General features: G+C 45.0%; 16 non-coding genes across 16 annotated transcripts; all 16 read left to right on the top strand.

Moving 5' to 3' along the window:
• Positions 1-556: 556 nt before the first annotated feature.
• On the top strand, positions 557-747 carry LOC141219775 (U2 spliceosomal RNA). Its single transcript, XR_012288154.1, has one exon. It is a non-coding gene; the product is annotated as a U2 spliceosomal RNA (small nuclear RNA).
• Positions 748-1,862: 1,115 nt separating this feature from the next.
• Positions 1,863-2,053, top strand: LOC141219773 (U2 spliceosomal RNA). The gene has a single exon (XR_012288153.1). It is a non-coding gene; the product is annotated as a U2 spliceosomal RNA (small nuclear RNA).
• Positions 2,054-3,168: 1,115 nt separating this feature from the next.
• Positions 3,169-3,359, top strand: LOC141219772 (U2 spliceosomal RNA). The gene has a single exon (XR_012288152.1). It is a non-coding gene; the product is annotated as a U2 spliceosomal RNA (small nuclear RNA).
• A 1,115-nt stretch (positions 3,360-4,474) lies between these two features.
• On the top strand, positions 4,475-4,665 carry LOC141219771 (U2 spliceosomal RNA). Its single transcript, XR_012288151.1, has one exon. It is a non-coding gene; the product is annotated as a U2 spliceosomal RNA (small nuclear RNA).
• A 1,115-nt stretch (positions 4,666-5,780) lies between these two features.
• LOC141219770 (U2 spliceosomal RNA) lies at positions 5,781-5,971 on the top strand. The gene has a single exon (XR_012288150.1). It is a non-coding gene; the product is annotated as a U2 spliceosomal RNA (small nuclear RNA).
• Positions 5,972-7,089: 1,118 nt separating this feature from the next.
• LOC141220212 (U2 spliceosomal RNA) lies at positions 7,090-7,280 on the top strand. Its single transcript, XR_012288582.1, has one exon. It is a non-coding gene; the product is annotated as a U2 spliceosomal RNA (small nuclear RNA).
• A 1,115-nt stretch (positions 7,281-8,395) lies between these two features.
• LOC141219759 (U2 spliceosomal RNA) lies at positions 8,396-8,586 on the top strand. Its single transcript, XR_012288149.1, has one exon. It is a non-coding gene; the product is annotated as a U2 spliceosomal RNA (small nuclear RNA).
• A 1,115-nt stretch (positions 8,587-9,701) lies between these two features.
• Positions 9,702-9,892, top strand: LOC141219746 (U2 spliceosomal RNA). Its single transcript, XR_012288147.1, has one exon. It is a non-coding gene; the product is annotated as a U2 spliceosomal RNA (small nuclear RNA).
• A 1,115-nt stretch (positions 9,893-11,007) lies between these two features.
• Positions 11,008-11,198, top strand: LOC141219735 (U2 spliceosomal RNA). The gene has a single exon (XR_012288146.1). It is a non-coding gene; the product is annotated as a U2 spliceosomal RNA (small nuclear RNA).
• Positions 11,199-12,314: 1,116 nt separating this feature from the next.
• Positions 12,315-12,505, top strand: LOC141219723 (U2 spliceosomal RNA). Its single transcript, XR_012288145.1, has one exon. It is a non-coding gene; the product is annotated as a U2 spliceosomal RNA (small nuclear RNA).
• A 1,113-nt stretch (positions 12,506-13,618) lies between these two features.
• Positions 13,619-13,809, top strand: LOC141219711 (U2 spliceosomal RNA). Its single transcript, XR_012288141.1, has one exon. It is a non-coding gene; the product is annotated as a U2 spliceosomal RNA (small nuclear RNA).
• Positions 13,810-14,924: 1,115 nt separating this feature from the next.
• On the top strand, positions 14,925-15,115 carry LOC141219699 (U2 spliceosomal RNA). The gene has a single exon (XR_012288132.1). It is a non-coding gene; the product is annotated as a U2 spliceosomal RNA (small nuclear RNA).
• A 1,115-nt stretch (positions 15,116-16,230) lies between these two features.
• On the top strand, positions 16,231-16,421 carry LOC141219688 (U2 spliceosomal RNA). Its single transcript, XR_012288127.1, has one exon. It is a non-coding gene; the product is annotated as a U2 spliceosomal RNA (small nuclear RNA).
• A 1,118-nt stretch (positions 16,422-17,539) lies between these two features.
• LOC141219677 (U2 spliceosomal RNA) lies at positions 17,540-17,730 on the top strand. Its single transcript, XR_012288119.1, has one exon. It is a non-coding gene; the product is annotated as a U2 spliceosomal RNA (small nuclear RNA).
• Positions 17,731-18,845: 1,115 nt separating this feature from the next.
• Positions 18,846-19,036, top strand: LOC141219666 (U2 spliceosomal RNA). Its single transcript, XR_012288111.1, has one exon. It is a non-coding gene; the product is annotated as a U2 spliceosomal RNA (small nuclear RNA).
• Positions 19,037-20,151: 1,115 nt separating this feature from the next.
• On the top strand, positions 20,152-20,342 carry LOC141219655 (U2 spliceosomal RNA). The gene has a single exon (XR_012288101.1). It is a non-coding gene; the product is annotated as a U2 spliceosomal RNA (small nuclear RNA).
• The last annotated feature ends 155 nt before the right edge of the window (positions 20,343-20,497 follow it).

Below are 20,497 nucleotides of genomic sequence, written 5' to 3'. Positions count from 1 at the left end.
CCAAAAAGTTTGGTTGATTAGTCTGTGGCATTCTGTTAAACTGTTGCTTATGGCGGTCTCTGTGAGCTTCTCAGCGACATTCAGCCAGCCAGGTATCCTGCCTGCAGTAGATGGAATGTGGCAATGGAACGCTGGCTGCGCGTGTCATAATAGGCTCTGAGCCTTTATATACCTGTGCACAGCAGCAGCCACCTTCAGTCTGCTGCTGGACAGCCAGCAGCAGCAGCAGCAGGAGAGGTATGTAATCAGGAGCCCTCCTGCTAAGGGTAGACAGCTGCTCGTTCCACCCCACCCCCCGCCTTAATTGGTTCTCCTCCCTTCCAACGGTGTTGAGGTGGGTGGGAACAGCAGGGGGTGAAGGTGCTGTGTTTAAAGAGGTGGAGTTATGCAGATCTAAAACGCGTGGATTGCAGCAGCAGCAAGCCGAAAAGTGCAGGCATGTAAGGGATCTAGAGGTTGACAACATGTCTTCTTAACGGGAGTCCAGGAGCTCATCTCCACAAATGGACTTTTCAGGATCCTTGGGTGGCTCCGTAGTTTGAAACCAATTCTGGTTATCGCTTCTCGGCCTTTTGGCTAAGATCAAGTGTAGTATCTGTTCTTATCAGTTTAATATCTGATACGTCCCCTATCTGGGGACCATATATTAAATGGATTTTTAGAACAGGGAGATGGAAAAAGAGCTTGCTCTGTCCACTCCACGCATTGACCTGGTATTGCAGTATCTCCAGGACCGGTGCACCCCTTCTTTAATGCAGTTTCTAAAATCAGAAAGAATTGAATTCAATGTTTTTTGTTCATTTTGCTTGTTTGTCGGATTTTGGGATGGACTCTTTGGCTTTGCTTTTCTTCTCCTCATTGGATTTTTCATGTTCAAAGTTGCAGAAGCCAGATTACAAGCTCATTTTGGTTCAACTTCAGCAACTGTGCATTGCATTGCCATGTAATGTGATGCAATGCTATCTTTCTAGCTCTCCCTTTTTACTTCCTTTTGGATAAACAGACATATTAGGCAAGCATTTTGGAGCTTTCACCTAAATAACTACAGGTGGTGAGATAAGCTGCACAATATAATTGACCTTTCAGTATATTGTTGCACACACACCATCTATTTAGCAAATGCCCTTGTTATCAACAGCAGCCTTTTAAACTCACCTGAGCTAACAGGTATGTGCGCTGGTTACTCTGCTGCGCTTAAAATTTCTTTTTTGGTTTGCTACAATGCCTTTTCTGAAACGTTGTCTCCTTCTGCTGGAACACTGACTTCTTTCATTTAATGCCTGCAGACTATAAAAGAGAACCCAACCCAAAAAGTTTGGTTGATTAGTCTGTGGCATTCTGTTAAACTGTTGCTTATGGCGGTCTCTGTGAGCTTCTCAGCGACATTCAGCCAGCCAGGTATCCTGCCTGCAGTAGATGGAATGTGGCAATGGAACGCTGGCTGCGCGTGTCATAATAGGCTCTGAGCCTTTATATACCTGTGCACAGCAGCAGCCACCTTCAGTCTGCTGCTGGACAGCCAGCAGCAGCAGCAGCAGGAGAGGTATGTAATCAGGAGCCCTCCTGCTAAGGGTAGACAGCTGCTCGTTCCACCCCACCCCCCGCCTTAATTGGTTCTCCTCCCTTCCAACGGTGTTGAGGCGGGTGGGAACAGCAGGGGGTGAAGGTGCTGTGTTTAAAGAGGTGGAGTTATGCAGATCTAAAACGCGTGGATTGCAGCAGCAGCAAGCCGAAAAGTGCAGGCATGTAAGGGATCTAGAGGTTGACAACATGTCTTCTTAACGGGAGTCCAGGAGCTCATCTCCACAAATGGACTTTTCAGGATCCTTGGGTGGCTCCGTAGTTTGAAACCAATTCTGGTTATCGCTTCTCGGCCTTTTGGCTAAGATCAAGTGTAGTATCTGTTCTTATCAGTTTAATATCTGATACGTCCCCTATCTGGGGACCATATATTAAATGGATTTTTAGAACAGGGAGATGGAAAAAGAGCTTGCTCTGTCCACTCCACGCATTGACCTGGTATTGCAGTATCTCCAGGACCGGTGCACCCCTTCTTTAATGCAGTTTCTAAAATCAGAAAGAATTGAATTCAATGTTTTTTGTTCATTTTGCTTGTTTGTCGGATTTTGGGATGGACTCTTTGGCTTTGCTTTTCTTCTCCTCATTGGATTTTTCATGTTCAAAGTTGCAGAAGCCAGATTACAAGCTCATTTTGGTTCAACTTCAGCAACTGTGCATTGCATTGCCATGTAATGTGATGCAATGCTATCTTTCTAGCTCTCCCTTTTTACTTCCTTTTGGATAAACAGACATATTAGGCAAGCATTTTGGAGCTTTCACCTAAATAACTACAGGTGGTGAGATAAGCTGCACAATATAATTGACCTTTCAGTATATTGTTGCACACACACCATCTATTTAGCAAATGCCCTTGTTATCAACAGCAGCCTTTTAAACTCACCTGAGCTAACAGGTATGTGCGCTGGTTACTCTGCTGCGCTTAAAATTTCTTTTTTGGTTTGCTACAATGCCTTTTCTGAAACGTTGTCTCCTTCTGCTGGAACACTGACTTCTTTCATTTAATGCCTGCAGACTATAAAAGAGAACCCAACCCAAAAAGTTTGGTTGATTAGTCTGTGGCATTCTGTTAAACTGTTGCTTATGGCGGTCTCTGTGAGCTTCTCAGCGACATTCAGCCAGCCAGGTATCCTGCCTGCAGTAGATGGAATGTGGCAATGGAACGCTGGCTGCGCGTGTCATAATAGGCTCTGAGCCTTTATATACCTGTGCACAGCAGCAGCCACCTTCAGTCTGCTGCTGGACAGCCAGCAGCAGCAGCAGCAGGAGAGGTATGTAATCAGGAGCCCTCCTGCTAAGGGTAGACAGCTGCTCGTTCCACCCCACCCCCCGCCTTAATTGGTTCTCCTCCCTTCCAACGGTGTTGAGGCGGGTGGGAACAGCAGGGGGTGAAGGTGCTGTGTTTAAAGAGGTGGAGTTATGCAGATCTAAAACGCGTGGATTGCAGCAGCAGCAAGCCGAAAAGTGCAGGCATGTAAGGGATCTAGAGGTTGACAACATGTCTTCTTAACGGGAGTCCAGGAGCTCATCTCCACAAATGGACTTTTCAGGATCCTTGGGTGGCTCCGTAGTTTGAAACCAATTCTGGTTATCGCTTCTCGGCCTTTTGGCTAAGATCAAGTGTAGTATCTGTTCTTATCAGTTTAATATCTGATACGTCCCCTATCTGGGGACCATATATTAAATGGATTTTTAGAACAGGGAGATGGAAAAAGAGCTTGCTCTGTCCACTCCACGCATTGACCTGGTATTGCAGTATCTCCAGGACCGGTGCACCCCTTCTTTAATGCAGTTTCTAAAATCAGAAAGAATTGAATTCAATGTTTTTTGTTCATTTTGCTTGTTTGTCGGATTTTGGGATGGACTCTTTGGCTTTGCTTTTCTTCTCCTCATTGGATTTTTCATGTTCAAAGTTGCAGAAGCCAGATTACAAGCTCATTTTGGTTCAACTTCAGCAACTGTGCATTGCATTGCCATGTAATGTGATGCAATGCTATCTTTCTAGCTCTCCCTTTTTACTTCCTTTTGGATAAACAGACATATTAGGCAAGCATTTTGGAGCTTTCACCTAAATAACTACAGGTGGTGAGATAAGCTGCACAATATAATTGACCTTTCAGTATATTGTTGCACACACACCATCTATTTAGCAAATGCCCTTGTTATCAACAGCAGCCTTTTAAACTCACCTGAGCTAACAGGTATGTGCGCTGGTTACTCTGCTGCGCTTAAAATTTCTTTTTTGGTTTGCTACAATGCCTTTTCTGAAACGTTGTCTCCTTCTGCTGGAACACTGACTTCTTTCATTTAATGCCTGCAGACTATAAAAGAGAACCCAACCCAAAAAGTTTGGTTGATTAGTCTGTGGCATTCTGTTAAACTGTTGCTTATGGCGGTCTCTGTGAGCTTCTCAGCGACATTCAGCCAGCCAGGTATCCTGCCTGCAGTAGATGGAATGTGGCAATGGAACGCTGGCTGCGCGTGTCATAATAGGCTCTGAGCCTTTATATACCTGTGCACAGCAGCAGCCACCTTCAGTCTGCTGCTGGACAGCCAGCAGCAGCAGCAGCAGGAGAGGTATGTAATCAGGAGCCCTCCTGCTAAGGGTAGACAGCTGCTCGTTCCACCCCACCCCCCGCCTTAATTGGTTCTCCTCCCTTCCAACGGTGTTGAGGCGGGTGGGAACAGCAGGGGGTGAAGGTGCTGTGTTTAAAGAGGTGGCGTTATGCAGATCTAAAACGCGTGGATTGCAGCAGCAGCAAGCCGAAAAGTGCAGGCATGTAAGGGATCTAGAGGTTGACAACATGTCTTCTTAACGGGAGTCCAGGAGCTCATCTCCACAAATGGACTTTTCAGGATCCTTGGGTGGCTCCGTAGTTTGAAACCAATTCTGGTTATCGCTTCTCGGCCTTTTGGCTAAGATCAAGTGTAGTATCTGTTCTTATCAGTTTAATATCTGATACGTCCCCTATCTGGGGACCATATATTAAATGGATTTTTAGAACAGGGAGATGGAAAAAGAGCTTGCTCTGTCCACTCCACGCATTGACCTGGTATTGCAGTATCTCCAGGACCGGTGCACCCCTTCTTTAATGCAGTTTCTAAAATCAGAAAGAATTGAATTCAATGTTTTTTGTTCATTTTGCTTGTTTGTCGGATTTTGGGATGGACTCTTTGGCTTTGCTTTTCTTCTCCTCATTGGATTTTTCATGTTCAAAGTTGCAGAAGCCAGATTACAAGCTCATTTTGGTTCAACTTCAGCAACTGTGCATTGCATTGCCATGTAATGTGATGCAATGCTATCTTTCTAGCTCTCCCTCTTTACTTCCTTTTGGATAAACAGACATATTAGGCAAGCATTTTGGAGCTTTCACCTAAATAACTACAGGTGGTGAGATAAGCTGCACAATATAATTGACCTTTCAGTATATTGTTGCACACACACCATCTATTTAGCAAATGCCCTTGTTATCAACAGCAGCCTTTTAAACTCACCTGAGCTAACAGGTATGTGCGCTGGTTACTCTGCTGCGCTTAAAATTTCTTTTTTGGTTTGCTACAATGCCTTTTCTGAAACGTTGTCTCCTTCTGCTGGAACACTGACTTCTTTCATTTAATGCCTGCAGACTATAAAAGAGAACCCAACCCAAAAAGTTTGGTTGATTAGTCTGTGGCATTCTGTTAAACTGTTGCTTATGGCGGTCTCTGTGAGCTTCTCAGCGACATTCAGCCAGCCAGGTATCCTGCCTGCAGTAGATGGAATGTGGCAATGGAACGCTGGCTGCGCGTGTCATAATAGGCTCTGAGCCTTTATATACCTGTGCACAGCAGCAGCCACCTTCAGTCTGCTGCTGGACAGCCAGCAGCAGCAGCAGCAGGAGAGGTATGTAATCAGGAGCCCTCCTGCTAAGGGTAGACAGCTGCTCGTTCCACCCCACCCCCCGCCTTAATTGGTTCTCCTCCCTTCCAACGGTGTTGAGGCGGGTGGGAACAGCAGGGGGTGAAGGTGCTGTGTTTAAAGAGGTGGAGTTATGCAGATCTAAAACGCGTGGATTGCAGCAGCAGCAAGCCGAAAAGTGCAGGCATGTAAGGGATCTAGAGGTTGACAACATGTCTTCTTAACGGGAGTCCAGGAGCTCATCTCCACAAATGGACTTTTTAGGATCCTTGGGTGGCTCCGTAGTTTGAAACCAATTCTGGTTATCGCTTCTCGGCCTTTTGGCTAAGATCAAGTGTAGTATCTGTTCTTATCAGTTTAATATCTGATACGTCCCCTATCTGGGGACCATATATTAAATGGATTTTTAGAACAGGGAGATGGAAAAAGAGCTTGCTCTGTCCACTCCACGCATTGACCTGGTATTGCAGTATCTCCAGGACCGGTGCACCCCTTCTTTAATGCAGTTTCTAAAATCAGAAAGAATTGAATTCAATGTTTTTTGTTCATTTTGCTTGTTTGTCGGATTTTGGGATGGACTCTTTGGCTCTGCTTTTCTTCTCCTCATTGGATTTTTCATGTTCAAAGTTGCAGAAGCCAGATTACAAGCTCATTTTGGTTCAACTTCAGCAACTGTGCATTGCATTGCCATGTAATGTGATGCAATGCTATCTTTCTAGCTCTCCCTTTTTACTTCCTTTTGGATAAACAGACATATTAGGCAAGCATTTTGGAGCTTTCACCTAAATAACTACAGGTGGTGAGATAAGCTGCACAATATAATTGACCTTTCAGTATATTGTTGCACACACACCATCTATTTAGCAAATGCCCTTGTTATCAACAGCAGCCTTTTAAACTCACCTGAGCTAACAGGTATGTGCGCTGGTTACTCTGCTGCGCTTAAAATTTCTTTTTTGGTTTGCTACAATGCCTTTTCTGAAACGTTGTCTCCTTCTGCTGGAACACTGACTTCTTTCATTTAATGCCTGCAGACTATAAAAGAGAACCCAACCCAAAAAGTTTGGTTGATTAGTCTGTGGCATTCTTTTAAACTGTTGCTTATGGCGGTCTCTGTGAGCTTCTCAGCGACATTCAGCCAGCCAGGTATCCTGCCTGCAGTAGATGGAATGTGGCAATGGAACGCTGGCTGCGCGTGTCATAATAGGCTCTGAGCCTTTATATACCTGTGCACAGCAGCAGCCACCTTCAGTCTGCTGCTGGACAGCCAGCAGCAGCAGCAGCAGCAGGAGAGGTATGTAATCAGGAGCCCTCCTGCTAAGGGTAGACAGCTGCTCGTTCCACCCCACCCCCCGCCTTAATTGGTTCTCCTCCCTTCCAACGGTGTTGAGGCGGGTGGGAACAGCAGGGGGTGAAGGTGCTGTGTTTAAAGAGGTGGAGTTATGCAGATCTAAAACGCGTGGATTGCAGCAGCAGCAAGCCGAAAAGTGCAGGCATGTAAGGGATCTAGAGGTTGACAACATGTCTTCTTAACGGGAGTCCAGGAGCTCATCTCCACAAATGGACTTTTCAGGATCCTTGGGTCGCTCCGTAGTTTGAAACCAATTCTGGTTATCGCTTCTCGGCCTTTTGGCTAAGATCAAGTGTAGTATCTGTTCTTATCAGTTTAATATCTGATACGTCCCCTATCTGGGGACCATATATTAAATGGAATTTTAGAACAGGGAGATGGAAAAAGAGCTTGCTCTGTCCACTCCACGCATTGACCTGGTATTGCAGTATCTCCAGGACCGGTGCACCCCTTCTTTAATGCAGTTTCTAAAATCAGAAAGAATTGAATTCAATGTTTTTTGTTCATTTTGCTTGTTTGTCGGATTTTGGGATGGACTCTTTGGCTTTGCTTTTCTTCTCCTCATTGGATTTTTCATGTTCAAAGTTGCAGAAGCCAGATTACAAGCTCATTTTGGTTCAACTTCAGCAACTGTGCATTGCATTGCCATGTAATGTGATGCAATGCTATCTTTCTAGCTCTCCCTTTTTACTTCCTTTTGGATAAACAGACATATTAGGCAAGCATTTTGGAGCTTTCACCTAAATAACTACAGGTGGTGAGATAAGCTGCACAATATAATTGACCTTTCAGTATATTGTTGCACACACACCATCTATTTAGCAAATGCCCTTGTTATCAACAGCAGCCTTTTAAACTCACCTGAGCTAACAGGTATGTGCGCTGGTTACTCTGCTGCGCTTAAAATTTCTTTTTTGGTTTGCTACAATGCCTTTTCTGAAACGTTGTCTCCTTCTGCTGGAACACTGACTTCTTTCATTTAATGCCTGCAGACTATAAAAGAGAACCCAACCCAAAAAGTTTGGTTGATTAGTCTGTGGCATTCTGTTAAACTGTTGCTTATGGCGGTCTCTGTGAGCTTCTCAGCGACATTCAGCCAGCCAGGTATCCTGCCTGCAGTAGATGGAATGTGGCAATGGAACGCTGGCTGCGCGTGTCATAATAGGCTCTGAGCCTTTATATACCTGTGCACAGCAGCAGCCACCTTCAGTCTGCTGCTGGACAGCCAGCAGCAGCAGCAGCAGGAGAGGTATGTAATCAGGAGCCCTCCTGCTAAGGGTAGACAGCTGCTCGTTCCACCCCACCCCCCGCCTTAATTGGTTCTCCTCCCTTCCAACGGTGTTGAGGCGGGTGGGAACAGCAGGGGGTGAAGGTGCTGTGTTTAAAGAGGTGGAGTTATGCAGATCTAAAACGCGTGGATTGCAGCAGCAGCAAGCCGAAAAGTGCAGGCATGTAAGGGATCTAGAGGTTGACAACATGTCTTCTTAACGGGAGTCCAGGAGCTCATCTCCACAAATGGACTTTTCAGGATCCTTGGGTGGCTCCGTAGTTTGAAACCAATTCTGGTTATCGCTTCTCGGCCTTTTGGCTAAGATCAAGTGTAGTATCTGTTCTTATCAGTTTAATATCTGATACGTCCCCTATCTGGGGACCATATATTAAATGGATTTTTAGAACAGGGAGATGGAAAAAGAGCTTGCTCTGTCCACTCCACGCATTGACCTGGTATTGCAGTATCTCCAGGACCGGTGCACCCCTTCTTTAATGCAGTTTCTAAAATCAGAAAGAATTGAATTCAATGTTTTTTGTTCATTTTGCTTGTTTGTCGGATTTTGGGATGGACTCTTTGGCTTTGCTTTTCTTCTCCTCATTGGATTTTTCATGTTCAAAGTTGCAGAAGCCAGATTACAAGCTCATTTTGGTTCAACTTCAGCAACTGTGCATTGCATTGCCATGTAATGTGATGCAATGCTATCTTTCTAGCTCTCCCTTTTTACTTCCTTTTGGATAAACAGACATATTAGGCAAGCATTTTGGAGCTTTCACCTAAATAACTACAGGTGGTGAGATAAGCTGCACAATATAATTGACCTTTCAGTATATTGTTGCACACACACCATCTATTTAGCAAATGCCCTTGTTATCAACAGCAGCCTTTTAAACTCACCTGAGCTAACAGGTATGTGCGCTGGTTACTCTGCTGCGCTTAAAATTTCTTTTTTGGTTTGCTACAATGCCTTTTCTGAAACGTTGTCTCCTTCTGCTGGAACACTGACTTCTTTCATTTAATGCCTGCAGACTATAAAAGAGAACCCAACCCAAAAAGTTTGGTTGATTAGTCTGTGGCATTCTGTTAAACTGTTGCTTATGGCGGTCTCTGTGAGCTTCTCAGCGACATTCAGCCAGCCAGGTATCCTGCCTGCAGTAGATGGAATGTGGCAATGGAACGCTGGCTGCGCGTGTCATAATAGGCTCTGAGCCTTTATATACCTGTGCACAGCAGCAGCCACCTTCAGTCTGCTGCTGGACAGCCAGCAGCAGCAGCAGCAGGAGAGGTATGTAATCAGGAGCCCTCCTGCTAAGGGTAGACAGCTGCTCGTTCCACCCCACCCCCCGCCTTAATTGGTTCTCCTCCCTTCCAACGGTGTTGAGGCGGGTGGGAACAGCAGGGGGTGAAGGTGCTGTGTTTAAAGAGGTGGAGTTATGCAGATCTAAAACGCGTGGATTGCAGCAGCAGCAAGCCGAAAAGTGCAGGCATGTAAGGGATCTAGAGGTTGACAACATGTCTTCTTAACGGGAGTCCAGGAGCTCATCTCCACAAATGGACTTTTCAGGATCCTTGGGTGGCTCCGTAGTTTGAAACCAATTCTGGTTATCGCTTCTCGGCCTTTTGGCTAAGATCAAGTGTAGTATCTGTTCTTATCAGTTTAATATCTGATACGTCCCCTATCTGGGGACCATATATTAAATGGATTTTTAGAACAGGGAGATGGAAAAAGAGCTTGCTCTGTCCACTCCACGCATTGACCTGGTATTGCAGTATCTCCAGGACCGGTGCACCCCTTCTTTAATGCAGTTTCTAAAATCAGAAAGAATTGAATTCAATGTTTTTTGTTCATTTTGCTTGTTTGTCGGATTTTGGGATGGACTCTTTGGCTTTGCTTTTCTTCTCCTCATTGGATTTTTCATGTTCAAAGTTGCAGAAGCCAGATTACAAGCTCATTTTGGTTCAACTTCAGCAACTGTGCATTGCATTGCCATGTAATGTGATGCAATGCTATCTTTCTAGCTCTCCCTTTTTACTTCCTTTTGGATAAACAGACATATTAGGCAAGCATTTTGGAGCTTTCACCTAAATAACTACAGGTGGTGAGATAAGCTGCACAATATAATTGACCTTTCAGTATATTGTTGCACACACACCATCTATTTAGCAAATGCCCTTGTTATCAACAGCAGCCTTTTAAACTCACCTGAGCTAACAGGTATGTGCGCTGGTTACTCTGCTGCGCTTAAAATTTCTTTTTTGGTTTGCTACAATGCCTTTTCTGAAACGTTGTCTCCTTCTGCTGGAACACTGACTTCTTTCATTTAATGCCTGCAGACTATAAAAGAGAACCCAACCCAAAAAGTTTGGTTGATTAGTCTGTGGCATTCTGTTAAACTGTTGCTTATGGCGGTCTCTGTGAGCTTCTCAGCGACATTCAGCCAGCCAGGTATCCTGCCTGCAGTAGATGGAATGTGGCAATGGAACGCTGGCTGCGCGTGTCATAATAGGCTCTGAGCCTTTATATACCTGTGCACAGCAGCAGCCACCTTCAGTCTGCTGCTGGACAGCCAGCAGCAGCAGCAGCAGGAGAGGTATGTAATCAGGAGCCCTCCTGCTAAGGGTAGACAGCTGCTCGTTCCACCCCACCCCCCGCCTTAATTGGTTCTCCTCCCTTCCAACGGTGTTGAGGCGGGTGGGAACAGCAGGGGGTGAAGGTGCTGTGTTTAAAGAGGTGGAGTTATGCAGATCTAAAACGCGTGGATTGCAGCAGCAGCAAGCCGAAAAGTGCAGGCATGTAAGGGATCTAGAGGTTGACAACATGTCTTCTTAACGGGAGTCCAGGAGCTCATCTCCACAAATGGACTTTTCAGGATCCTTGGGTGGCTCCGTAGTTTGAAACCAATTCTGGTTATCGCTTCTCGGCCTTTTGGCTAAGATCAAGTGTAGTATCTGTTCTTATCAGTTTAATATCTGATACGTCCCCTATCTGGGGACCATATATTAAATGGATTTTTAGAACAGGGAGATGGAAAAAGAGCTTGCTCTGTCCACTCCACGCATTGACCTGGTATTGCAGTATCTCCAGGACCGGTGCACCCCTTCTTTAATGCAGTTTCTAAAATCAGAAAGAATTGAATTCAATGTTTTTTGTTCATTTTGCTTGTTTGTCGGATTTTGGGATGGACTCTTTGGCTTTGCTTTTCTTCTCCTCATTGGATTTTTCATGTTCAAAGTTGCAGAAGCCAGATTACAAGCTCATTTTGGTTCAACTTCAGCAACTGTGCATTGCATTGCCATGTAATGTGATGCAATGCTATCTTTCTAGCTCTCCCTTTTTACTTCCTTTTGGATAAACAGACATATTAGGCAAGCATTTTGGAGCTTTCACCTAAATAACTACAGGTGGTGAGATAAGCTGCACAATATAATTGACCTTTCAGTATATTGTTGCACACACACCATCTTATTTAGCAAATGCCCTTGTTATCAACAGCAGCCTTTTAAACTCACCTGAGCTAACAGGTATGTGCGCTGGTTACTCTGCTGCGCTTAAAATTTCTTTTTTGGTTTGCTACAATGCCTTTTCTGAAACGTTGTCTCCTTCTGCTGGAACACTGACTTCTTTCATTTAATGCCTGCAGACTATAAAAGAGAACCCAACCCAAAAAGTTTGGTTGATTAGTCTGTGGCATTCTGTTAAACTGTTGCTTATGGCGGTCTCTGTGAGCTTCTCAGCGACATTCAGCCAGCCAGGTATCCTGCCTGCAGTAGATGGAATGTGGCAATGGAACGCTGGCTGCGCGTGTCATAATAGGCTCTGAGCCTTTATATACCTGTGCACAGCAGCAGCCACCTTCAGTCTGCTGCTGGACAGCCAGCAGCAGCAGCAGCAGGAGAGGTATGTAATCAGGAGCCCTCCTGCTAAGGGTAGACAGCTGCTCGTTCCACCCCACCCCCCGCCTTAATTGGTTCTCCTCCCTTCCAACGGTGTTGAGGCGGGTGGGAACAGCAGGGGGTGAAGGTGCTGTGTTTAAAGAGGTGGAGTTATGCAGATCTAAAACGCGTGGATTGCAGCAGCAGCAAGCCGAAAAGTGCAGGCATGTAAGGGATCTAGAGGTTGACAACATGTCTTCTTAACGGGAGTCCAGGAGCTCATCTCCACAAATGGACTTTTCAGGATCCTTGGGTGGCTCCGTAGTTTGAAACCAATTCTGGTTATCGCTTCTCGGCCTTTTGGCTAAGATCAAGTGTAGTATCTGTTCTTATCAGTTTAATATCTGATACGTCCCCTATCTGGGGACCATATATTAAATGGATTTTTAGAACAGGGAGATGGAAAAAGAGCTTGCTCTGTCCACTCCACGCATTGACCTGGTATTGCAGTATCTCCAGGACCGGTGCACCCCTTCTTTAATGCAGTTTCTAAAATCAGAAAGAATTGAATTCAATGTTTTTTGTTCATTTTGCTTGTTTGTCGGATTTTGGGATGGACTCTGGCTTTGCTTTTCTTCTCCTCATTGGATTTTTCATGTTCAAAGTTGCAGAAGCCAGATTACAAGCTCATTTTGGTTCAACTTCAGCAACTGTGCATTGCATTGCCATGTAATGTGATGCAATGCTATCTTTCTAGCTCTTCCTTTTTACTTCCTTTTGGATAAACAGACATATTAGGCAAGCATTTTGGAGCTTTCACCTAAATAACTACAGGTGGTGAGATAAGCTGCACAATATAATTGACCTTTCAGTATATTGTTGCACACACACCATCTATTTAGCAAATGCCCTTGTTATCAACAGCAGCCTTTTAAACTCACCTGAGCTAACAGGTATGTGCGCTGGTTACTCTGCTGCGCTTAAAATTTCTTTTTTGGTTTGCTACAATGCCTTTTCTGAAACGTTGTCTCCTTCTGCTGGAACACTGACTTCTTTCATTTAATGCCTGCAGACTATAAAAGAGAACCCAACCCAAAAAGTTTGGTTGATTAGTCTGTGGCATTCTGTTAAACTGTTGCTTATGGCGGTCTCTGTGAGCTTCTCAGCGACATTCAGCCAGCCAGGTATCCTGCCTGCAGTAGATGGAATGTGGCAATGGAACGCTGGCTGCGCGTGTCATAATAGGCTCTGAGCCTTTATATACCTGTGCACAGCAGCAGCCACCTTCAGTCTGCTGCTGGACAGCCAGCAGCAGCAGCAGCAGGAGAGGTATGTAATCAGGAGCCCTCCTGCTAAGGGTAGACAGCTGCTCGTTCCACCCCACCCCCCGCCTTAATTGGTTCTCCTCCCTTCCAACGGTGTTGAGGCGGGTGGGAACAGCAGGGGGTGAAGGTGCTGTGTTTAAAGAGGTGGAGTTATGCAGATCTAAAACGCGTGGATTGCAGCAGCAGCAAGCCGAAAAGTGCAGGCATGTAAGGGATCTAGAGGTTGACAACATGTCTTCTTAACGGTAGTCCAGGAGCTCATCTCCACAAATGGACTTTTCAGGATCCTTGGGTGGCTCCGTAGTTTGAAACCAATTCTGGTTATCGCTTCTCGGCCTTTTGGCTAAGATCAAGTGTAGTATCTGTTCTTATCAGTTTAATATCTGATACGTCCCCTATCTGGGGACCATATATTAAATGGATTTTTAGAACAGGGAGATGGAAAAAGAGCTTGCTCTGTCCACTCCACGCATTGACCTGGTATTGCAGTATCTCCAGGACCGGTGCACCCCTTCTTTAATGCAGTTTCTAAAATCAGAAAGAATTGAATTCAATGTTTTTTGTTCATTTTGCTTGTTTGTCGGATTTTGGGATGGACTCTTTGGCTTTGCTTTTCTTCTCCTCATTGGATTTTTCATGTTCAAAGTTGCAGAAGCCAGATTACAAGCTCATTTTGGTTCAACTTCAGCAACTGTGCATTGCATTGCCATGTAATGTGATGCAATGCTATCTTTCTAGCTCTCCCTTTTTACTTCCTTTTGGATAAACAGACATATTAGGCAAGCATTTTGGAGCTTTCACCTAAATAACTACAGGTGGTGAGATAAGCTGCACAATATAATTGACCTTTCAGTATATTGTTGCACACACACCATCTATTTAGCAAATGCCCTTGTTATCAACAGCAGCCTTTTAAACTCACCTGAGCTAACAGGTATGTGCGCTGGTTACTCTGCTGCGCTTAAAATTTCTTTTTTGGTTTGCTACAATGCCTTTTCTGAAACGTTGTCTCCTTCTGCTGGAACACTGACTTCTTTCATTTAATGCCTGCAGACTATAAAAGAGAACCCAACCCAAAAAGTTTGGTTGATTAGTCTGTGGCATTCTGTTAAACTGTTGCTTATGGCGGTCTCTGTGAGCTTCTCAGCGACATTCAGCCAGCCAGGTATCCTGCCTGCAGTAGATGGAATGTGGCAATGGAACGCTGGCTGCGCGTGTCATAATAGGCTCTGAGCCTTTATATACCTGTGCACAGCAGCAGCCACCTTCAGTCTGCTGCTGGACAGCCAGCAGCAGCAGCAGCAGGAGAGGTATGTAATCAGGAGCCCTCCTGCTAAGGGTAGACAGCTGCTCGTTCCACCCCACCCCCCGCCTTAATTGGTTCTCCTCCCTTCCAACGGTGTTGAGGCGGGTGGGAACAGCAGGGGGTGAAGGTGCTGTGTTTAAAGAGGTGGAGTTATGCAGATCTAAAACGCGTGGATTGCAGCAGCAGCAAGAAGAAAAGTGCAGGCATGTAAGGGATCTAGAGGTTGACAACATGTCTTCTTAACGGGAGTCCAGGAGCTCATCTCCACAAATGGACTTTTCAGGATCCTTGGGTGGCTCCGTAGTTTGAAACCAATTCTGGTTATCGCTTCTCGGCCTTTTGGCTAAGATCAAGTGTAGTATCTGTTCTTATCAGTTTAATATCTGATACGTCCCCTATCTGGGGACCATATATTAAATGGATTTTTAGAACAGGGAGATGGAAAAAGAGCTTGCTCTGTCCACTCCACGCATTGACCTGGTATTGCAGTATCTCCAGGACCGGTGCACCCCTTCTTTAATGCAGTTTCTAAAATCAGAAAGAATTGAATTCAATGTTTTTTGTTCATTTTGCTTGTTTGTCGGATTTTGGGATGGACTCTTTGGCTTTGCTTTTCTTCTCCTCATTGGATTTTTCATGTTCAAAGTTGCAGAAGCCAGATTACAAGCTCATTTTGGTTCAACTTCAGCAACTGTGCATTGCATTGCCATGTAATGTGATGCAATGCTATCTTTCTAGCTCTCCCTTTTTACTTCCTTTTGGATAAACAGACATATTAGGCAAGCATTTTGGAGCTTTCACCTAAATAACTACAGGTGGTGAGATAAGCTGCACAATATAATTGACCTTTCAGTATATTGTTGCACACACACCATCTATTTAGCAAATGCCCTTGTTATCAACAGCAGCCTTTTAAACTCACCTGAGCTAACAGGTATGTGCGCTGGTTACTCTGCTGCGCTTAAAATTTCTTTTTTGGTTTGCTACAATGCCTTTTCTGAAACGTTGTCTCCTTCTGCTGGAACACTGACTTCTTTCATTCAATGCCTGCAGACTATAAAAGAGAACCCAACCCAAAAAGTTTGGTTGATTAGTCTGTGGCATTCTTTTAAACTGTTGCTTATGGCGGTCTCTGTGAGCTTCTCAGCGACATTCAGCCAGCCAGGTATCCTGCCTGCAGTAGATGGAATGTGGCAATGGAACGCTGGCTGCGCGTGTCATAATAGGCTCTGAGCCTTTATATACCTGTGCACAGCAGCAGCCACCTTCAGTCTGCTGCTGGACAGCCAGCAGCAGCAGCAGCAGGAGAGGTATGTAATCAGGAGCCCTCCTGCTAAGGGTAGACAGCTGCTCGTTCCACCCCACCCCCCGCCTTAATTGGTTCTCCTCCCTTCCAACGGTGTTGAGGCGGGTGGGAACAGCAGGGGGTGAAGGTGCTGTGTTTAAAGAGGTGGAGTTATGCAGATCTAAAACGCGTGGATTGCAGCAGCAGCAAGCCGAAAAGTGCAGGCATGTAAGGGATCTAGAGGTTGACAACATGTCTTCTTAACGGGAGTCCAGGAGCTCATCTCCACAAATGGACTTTTCAGGATCCTTGGGTGGCTCCGTAGTTTGAAACCAATTCTGGTTATCGCTTCTCGGCCTTTTGGCTAAGATCAAGTGTAGTATCTGTTCTTATCAGTTTAATATCTGATACGTCCCCTATCTGGGGACCATATATTAAATGGATTTTTAGAACAGGGAGATGGAAAAAGAGCTTGCTCTGTCCACTCCACGCATTGACCTGGTATTGCAGTATCTCCAGGACCGGTGCACCCCTTCTTTAATGCAGTTTCTAAAATCAGAAAGAATTGAATTCAATGTTTTTTGTTCATTTTGCTTGTTTGTCGGATTTTGGGATGGACTCTTTGGCTTTGCTTTTCTTCTCCTCATTGGATTTTTCATGTTCAAAGTTGCAGAAGCCAGATTACAAGCTCATTTTGGTTCAACTTCAGCAACTGTGCATTGCATTGCCATGTAATGTGATGCAATGCTATCTTTCTAGCTCTCCCTTTTTACTTCCTTTTGGATAAACAGACATATTAGGCAAGCATTTTGGAGCTTTCACCTAAATAACTACAGGTGGTGAGATAAGCTGCACAATATAATTGACCTTTCAGTATATTGTTGCACGCACACCATCTATTTAGCAAATGCCCTTGTTATCAACAGCAGCCTTTTAAACTCACCTGAGCTAACAGGTATGTGCGCTGGTTACTCTGCTGCGCTTAAAATTTCTTTTTTGGTTTGCTACAATGCCTTTTCTGAAACGTTGTCTCCTTCTGCTGGAACACTGACTTCTTTCATTTAATGCCTGCAGACTATAAAAGAGAACCCAACCCAAAAAGTTTGGTTGATTAGTCTGTGGCATTCTGTTAAACTGTTGCTTATGGCGGTCTCTGTGAGCTTCTCAGCGACATTCAGCCAGCCAGGTATCCTGCCTGCAGTAGATGGAATGTGGCAATGGAACGCTGGCTGCGCGTGTCATAATAGGCTCTGAGCCTTTATATACCTGTGCACAGCAGCAGCCACCTTCAGTCTGCTGCTGGACAGCCAGCAGCAGCAGCAGCAGCAGGAGAGGTATGTAATCAGGAGCCCTCCTGCTAAGGGTAGACAGCTGCTCGTTCCACCCCACCCCCCGCCTTAATTGGTTCTCCTCCCTTCCAACGGTGTTGAGGCGGGTGGGAACAGCAGGGGGTGAAGGTGCTGTGTTAAAAGAGGTGGAGTTATGCAGATCTAAAACGCGTGGATTGCAGCAGCAGCAAGCCGAAAAGTGCAGGCATGTAAGGGATCTAGAGGTTGACAACATGTCTTCTTAACGGGAGTCCAGGAGCTCATCTCCACAAATGGACTTTTCAGGATCCTTGGGTGGCTCCGTAGTTTGAAACCAATTCTGGTTATCGCTTCTCGGCCTTTTGGCTAAGATCAAGTGTAGTATCTGTTCTTATCAGTTTAATATCTGATACGTCCCCTATCTGGGGACCATATATTAAATGGATTTTTAGAACAGGGAGATGGAAAAAGAGCTTGCTCTGTCCACTCCACGCATTGACCTGGTATTGCAGTATCTCCAGGACCGGTGCACCCCTTCTTTAATGCAGTTTCTAAAATCAGAAAGAATTGAATTCAATGTTTTTTGTTCATTTTGCTTGTTTGTCGGATTTTGGGATGGACTCTTTGGCTTTGCTTTTCTTCTCCTCATTGGATTTTTCATGTTCAAAGTTGCAGAAGCCAGATTACAAGCTCATTTTGGTTCAACTTCAGCAACTGTGCATTGCATTGCCATGTAATGTGATGCAATGCTATCTTTCTAGCTCTCCCTTTTTACTTCCTTTTGGATAAACAGACATATTAGGCAAGCATTTTGGAGCTTTCACCTAAATAACTACAGGTGGTGAGATAAGCTGCACAATATAATTGACCTTTCAGTATATTGTTGCACACACACCATCTATTTAGCAAATGCCCTTGTTATCAACAGCAGCCTTTTAAACTCACCTGAGCTAACAGATATGTGCGCTGGTTACTCTGCTGCGCTTAAAATTTCTTTTTTGGTTTGCTACAATGCCTTTTCTGAAACGTTGTCTCCTTCTGCTGGAACACTGACTTCTTTCATTTAATGCCTGCAGACTATAAAACAGAACCCAACCCAAAAAGTTTGGTTGATTAGTCTGTGGCATTCTGTTAAACTGTTGCTTATGGCGGTCTCTGTGAGCTTCTCAGCGACATTCAGCCAGTCAGGTATCCTGCCTGCAGTAGATGGAATGTGGCAATGGAACGCTGGCTGCGCGTGTCATAATAGGCTCTGAGCCTTTATATACCTGTGCACAGCAGCAGCCACCTTCAGTCTGCTGCTGGACAGCCAGCAGCAGCAGCAGCAGGAGAGGTATGTAATCAGGAGCCCTCCTGCTAAGGGTAGACAGCTGCTCGTTCCACCCCACCCCCCGCCTTAATTGGTTCTCCTCCCTTCCAACGGTGTTGAGGCGGGTGGGAACAGCAGGGGGTGAAGGTGCTGTGTTTAAAGAGGTGGAGTTATGCAGATCTAAAACGCGTGGATTGCAGCAGCAGCAAGCCGAAAAGTGCAGGCATGTAAGGGATCTAGAGGATGACAACATGTCTTCTTAACGGGAGTCCAGGAGCTCATCTCCACAAATGGACTTTTCAGGATCCTTGGGTGGCTCCGTAGTTTGAAACCAATTCTGGTTATCGCTTCTCGGCCTTTTGGCTAAGATCAAGTGTAGTATCTGTTCTTATCAGTTTAATATCTGATACGTCCCCTATCTGGGGACCATATATTAAATGGATTTTTAGAACAGGGAGATGGAAAAAGAGCTTGCTCTGTCCACTCCACGCATTGACCTGGTATTGCAGTATCTCCAGGACCGGTGCACCCCTTCTTTAATGCAGTTTCTAAAATCAGAAAGAATTGAATTCAATGTTTTTTGTTCATTTTGCTTGTTTGTCGGATTTTGGGATGGACTCTTTGGCTTTGCTTTTCTTCTCCTCATTGGATTTTTCATGTTCAAAGTTGCAGAAGCCAGATTACAAGCTCATTTTGGTTCAACTTCAGCAACTGTGCATTGCATTGCCATGTAATGTGATGCAATGCTATCTTTCTAGCTCTCCCTTTTTACTTCCTTTTGGATAAACAGACATATTAGGCAAGCATTTTGGAGCTTTCACCTAAATAACTACAGGTGGTGAGATAAGCTGCACAATATAATTGACCTTTCAGTATATTGTTGCACACACACCATCTATTTAGCAAATGCCCTTGTTATCAACAGCAGCCTTTTAAACTCACCTGAGCTAACAGGTATGTGCGCTGGTTACTCTGCTGCGCTTAAAATTTCTTTTTTGGTTTGCTACAATGCCTTTTCTGAAACGTTGTCTCCTTCTGCTGGAACACTGACTTCTTTCATTTAATGCCTGCAGACTATAAAAGAGAACCCAACCCAAAAAGTTTGGTTGATTAGTCTGTGGCATTCTGTTAAACTGTTGCTTATGGCGGTCTCTGTGAGCTTCTCAGCGACATTCAGCCAGCCAGGTATCCTGCCTGCAGTAGATGGAATGTGGCAATGGAACGCTGGCTGCGCGTGTCATAATAGGCTCTGAGCCTTTATATACCTGTGCACAGCAGCAGCCACATTCAGTCTGCTGCTGGACAGCCAGCAGCAGCAGCAGCAGGAGAGCTATGTAATCAGGAGCCCTCCTGCTAAGGGTAGACAGCTGCTCGTTCCACCCCACCCCCCGCCTTAATTGGTTCTCCTCCCTTCCAACGGTGTTGAGGCGGGTGGGAACAGCAGGGGGTGAAGGTGCTGTGTTTAAAGAGGTGGAGTTATGCAGATCTAAAACGCGTGGATTGCAGCAGCAGCAAGCCGAAAAGTGCAGGCATGTAAGGGATCTAGAGGTTGACAACATGTCTTCTTAACGGGAGTCCAGGAGCTCATCTCCACAAATGGACTTTTCAGGATCCTTGGGTGGCTCCGTAGTTTGAAACCAATTCTGGTTATCGCTTCTCGGCCTTTTGGCTAAGATCAAGTGTAGTATCTGTTCTTATCAGTTTAATATCTGATACGTCCCCTATCTGGGGACCATATATTAAATGGATTTTTAGAACAGGGAGATGGAAAAAGAGCTTGCTCTGTCCACTCCACGCATTGACCTGGTATTGCAGTATCTCCAGGACCGGTGCACCCCTTCTTTAATGCAGTTTCTAAAATCAGAAAGAATTGAATTCAATGTTTTTTGTTCATTTTGCTTGTTTGTCGGATTTTGGGATGGACTCTTTGGCTTTGCTTTTCTTCTCCTCATTGGATTTTTCATGTTCAAAGTTGCAGAAGCCAGATTACAAGCT

The sequence above is a fragment of the Phyllobates terribilis genome, unplaced genomic scaffold (genome assembly GCF_046119375.1).
Source record: "Phyllobates terribilis strain yellow unplaced genomic scaffold, ASM4611937v1 Scaffold_277__1_contigs__length_2500907, whole genome shotgun sequence".
Taxonomy (NCBI): domain Eukaryota; kingdom Metazoa; phylum Chordata; class Amphibia; order Anura; family Dendrobatidae; genus Phyllobates; species Phyllobates terribilis.
The sequence above is the reverse complement of the archived record's forward strand: the minus strand, read 5'-3'. Positions and strand labels throughout refer to the sequence as shown.